General features: G+C 39.4%; 1 long non-coding RNA gene across 1 annotated transcript; it reads right to left on the reverse strand.

Moving 5' to 3' along the window:
- Positions 1 to 409: 409 nt before the first annotated feature.
- LOC146561124 (uncharacterized) lies at positions 410 to 3836 on the reverse strand. The gene is made up of 2 exons (XR_014894839.1): positions 671 to 3836; positions 410 to 582 (listed from the first exon to the last, which is right to left on the reverse strand). It is a non-coding gene; the product is annotated as an uncharacterized LOC146561124 (long non-coding RNA).
- Positions 3837 to 4333: the final 497 nt, after the last annotated feature.

Here is a 4333-nt window from a genome sequence, read left to right on the forward strand (position 1 = left end):
GAGAAAAATAATTTTCCTCCAGCGTTCCAAGAGCTATCAACTGAAAATAATGATGCCAGCGGGGTTTTGACCTTCCTGATATTAGTCATTATCCACATAAGCCCCATGTTTGCGACAGTTTTGTCACATTAAAAGGATACCTAGAAGGTGAAACACTATAAAACTGTGTTCTCTAGAGTTCAGTGACTGGAATGGCATGCATTGAAATTATCAAATGTTTTGACTTCCTGACAGCTGTCCTTCAGAACATCCTACAACATATTCCTCAACTTCTTAATAAGTGTGTTCTCTGTAAATAAATCAAAGACGGCCTTTTTAATCATCTATAAGTTCTACATCATATGAGAGTGTCACGGTGTGGCATGGCACACCGTGGAAGGAGTGGGGAAGGAGGACCCAGGCGCGGTGCTCTATGTATAGACAGTGTTTATTTACAAAGTGAAACAACGTAACAATAAATCCCCGTGTTCTCCCAGACTCCAGTGTCGTGTCTCCCCGTGAATAGTCCGTGTTTCTGTGCTCTCTCCGCTCCCGTGTCAGCACCCCCCGGTGCTCGCTGCTCTCGTGTCTTCCACGCTGCTCCTGCGGGAAACATAAGACGCAGCCGTCAGGACACATACAACTGCGGGCATGCGCACACACACACTAACTCAATAACAGGACGACTAACGTGGAGTCTCATGCAATGATCCCGCGTCGGTGGGAGCTCCAAGACTCTCCTAAGTAGCTCCCCCGACGAGCCCTGATCAGCGGCAGGTGTGTGGCTTCGGGTGTGGCCAGTCCTTCCACAGGGCCACACCCCTCAGGCCTGCAGGTGGCTGAGCTCCATCCTCCAAGCATACCCGCAGACGTACACACACACACACACACACACACACACACACACACACACACACACATCTACAAGCATGGAGAAGAGCAGCAGCAACACCAAAATACATATAATAATAACAATAATAATAATAATAATAATAATAATAATACAATACATAACTGCTCAGGGATCCTGGGTCGCTCAGACCCAGGACCCTGACAGAGAGCTTGCCTGGAAATGTGTTGAACCTAAAGATTCTGTTGAATGAAAATAGAAACCTAGTAGCTACAGTCACTGTAGAAGCATCAATATTTCAACTTTTTGCATGCACTTCATGCAAAATGAACGACTTAGAAGCTTTGAAAAACACATAAGCACGTAATGGGGTTTTTTCCCATACAGCTATTTTTTTCCGTTCATTTTACTCATTGAAGGAGGACGAGGAGGCAAGTTTATGTATTTTTAACTGTACAACAAACTCTTCTGCAACCTTTTCTCTTCATTTACTCGCTCTTTCTTCTTACAGGATCTAATTTGGGGTTGTGAGTAAATATCGAAATTTGTGCAGAATTCAAGTGGTTATCCTGTAAGCCTGAAACACATTCATAAACATCTACAAGAACTGTTAACCAAATATAGTGTAAAATACACACACACACAAAAAAATCAACTGAACTGATGGTGGGTTCCTTACTTCTCTCTTACCACAGTTTTTATTTAACTAAGCCTGACAAGACCTCCTCCCACAGCATTTACTCAGCTTTGGACTCACTCTGGAAGGACATGAAAGTTTAAAATAGAGTGCTGTTAGTTATAGGGAGAGTGAGAAAGACCAGGGAGCTTCTGCAGCTTCATTTCTCCAAGAGAACAAAATTATGAATAGCTGTATTTTTTTGGTGATTTATGTGCTTTCATCCTAAGGGTCTGTCATCTATCTTCCGTTTATGGTAAAACGGGGGGACAATACACATAGTTTTTAAGGTCTTTCCTTTAGCTTTGTTCATGTGGCACCAATCTGAGCTCAAAGATTTTTTTTTAATGTGTCAAACAACACGGCAATTCCTGCTTAATCCTTCTTGCACTTGTCCTCCAGCAGAGCTTGATCCTTTTATCAACAAAGGCTTAAGCTTTTGTCTCCGGTGACCTACCTGCTTTACATCCTTTGTACATACAGCATGTACAGCTTGCAGGTAGGTTCTTGGTTTGAATACCAATAAACTGTTCAGTAACACAGCCTGCCTTCAGTGCGTCAAGTAGAAACCTATCACATTTCGTTTTCGATCTAAATGCAAAGACAGAACCAATCTGATTTATTCCAGAGTGTAAAACTAGTCTGTCATCATTGCTGCAGTTTCTCGTGAGAATACCAAATGGAGCAATGAGTGTGAGAGTGGAAGGACAAAAATGAGACAAAGTACAAAATAGACAAGAAGAAATTAAAATACTGTGTGTGTGTGTGTGTGTGTGTGTGTGTGTGTGTGTGTGTGTTTCTGTAAGAGAGAGAGAGGGTGATGACAAGAAAAACTGAAGGATGGCATGTTGCACCCACACCAATCTCAGAGGTAGATGGCTAATTAATCTCTCAGCGGGAGTGAAATGCCAAATTCTGAACCTCAGACCCAAAACAACATTGGGAAGCAAGAGGAGGGGGTTGACAAAATATCAACTGGAGGATGGGAACTGCAGGATATAATAAGGAATTATAAACCTGGAGAAATAATAAGCACTTGAGGAAAAAAACTGACAGCTCTTTGATTTTTCAGTTGCTCGTGACTTGTCAAGGCAGCAGATTGATCATGATGCTGGGAAGGAACAGTGGATATCTGGATAATCAGGAAGGATGGAATGATATGTACCTGAGAGAGTCCTCAAGTTGAGCTATGAAGTATCACTCAGCCATGAACTGTACTCAAATCTAGCAGCTTATCAAAGTCAGTGGTCAGTAGAGTCTCACTGACTTTGATAAGAATAATCGACTTTACTGAATGACATTACAACAAATTTCCAAATTCAGTTTAAAATTGTTGTGATATTTATGCTGCAATAATAATATTCTAATAATGGTACAGAAAACACTGAAACACTATGAAAAGATTGGTCACCTAAGAAGGTAGTGACATTTTTACCATCAGACTACTTTCAACAACTCATAATGACAAGAGGTGCTAAATACTACTCTTAATTTTTTTTTTCAAATTTAATAAAAATCAGAAACTTAAGCCTCTTAATTAGATAAAGATGTTAAGTTTCAGTATGTTAGTTGTACTATGTTGATTTTTTTTTTTTTTTATCTTTTTGTTCTGTCTCTCTCCCCTGATGCCAACCTGTGACGGCTGCCAATTCCTGAGCCTAGTTCTGCCAGAGAAATTTTGGGTTTTTCCTTCCCACTACCACCAAGTGCTCGCTCAAAGCGGGTCGTCTAACTGTTGAGATTTGCTCTGCATTACTGTAGGCACATTATATTACAATTAAATGCGCTTTGAGGCGGCTGCTGTTGTGATTTGGTGTTATATAAAGTGAATTCAACTGAATTGAAATCTTATAGTCTTGTTATCTTCTCAGTGAAGGGCAGCCAATCTGATCTGATCTGATAATATACTTCTTAAATATATAAGAATGTGTATGAATGAAAGAAATTATATACGTGGTACACGACACAAAAAAACCTGCTTGCTGGAGAGATCATTCATAAATGTGTAGAGAATATCTCAGATTTGGCACTACCAGAACCATGTTTGGATACTCTACAACAGGGGTCTCTTATTAGGGAGGATTTGTTTGTTGTTGAGTGCAATGTTAAAATAGGTTCTTTAAAAAGCAAAAAATTATTTAGTATGAAGGCACAATGAGCAGTGAGAACAAACATGTTTGGGTTTGGCTGTGTTAGTTCAGCGAGAGAGTTACTGTAAAGAAAACAATGTATGTCTGGAAATATTTGTGGTTTACCACATATGTAATTTCTATCATTCATACAAAATCCTATATCTTTAAGAAAAGTAGCCCTCCAATGAGATGACAGCGTAAACAGTGGCCCACAGATCATTAAAGTTTGAGACCTCTGCTCTACAATTTATAAATATGGAAAACCTTTGGATATCTGTTTCCAAAGGTTTTCCATATTTGTGCAATTGCAAATTTATGAGAATGATTTAAACTAAAACTATAGTATGTGTAAGTTTGCTTTTACAGCTGAACTCTTGATACAGTCTCACTCTCGAGATTTGTCTCCAACATGATCTCTTTATGTTTGATTGCATTTATTGTTATGTCAGTTATGACTGACCCCCTTTCTTCCTATACTCTAGAGAAACACCTCGAAACACCATGTTTTACAGTAATAATAATATTTGACAAGTGGTGAGCAGTGCTTGGGGTGCTATGTAACCCTCCCTCTCAGCCGAGTATTTTCTTAAGCTCTGTAATAGTGATTGTTAATTCCTTCATGCTTAAATACTTTTATTATGTAAATGTAAAACAAAGCAAAGTTTCCTAGTGTTTCTTCCACATCTTCTCAGTGTA

The sequence above is a fragment of the Mchenga conophoros genome, linkage group LG13, assembly GCF_057382185.1.
Source record: "Mchenga conophoros isolate Kocher_MC1m ecotype Shallow Benthic linkage group LG13, M_conophoros_male_GT1.1, whole genome shotgun sequence".
NCBI lineage: Eukaryota > Metazoa > Chordata > Actinopteri > Cichliformes > Cichlidae > Mchenga > Mchenga conophoros.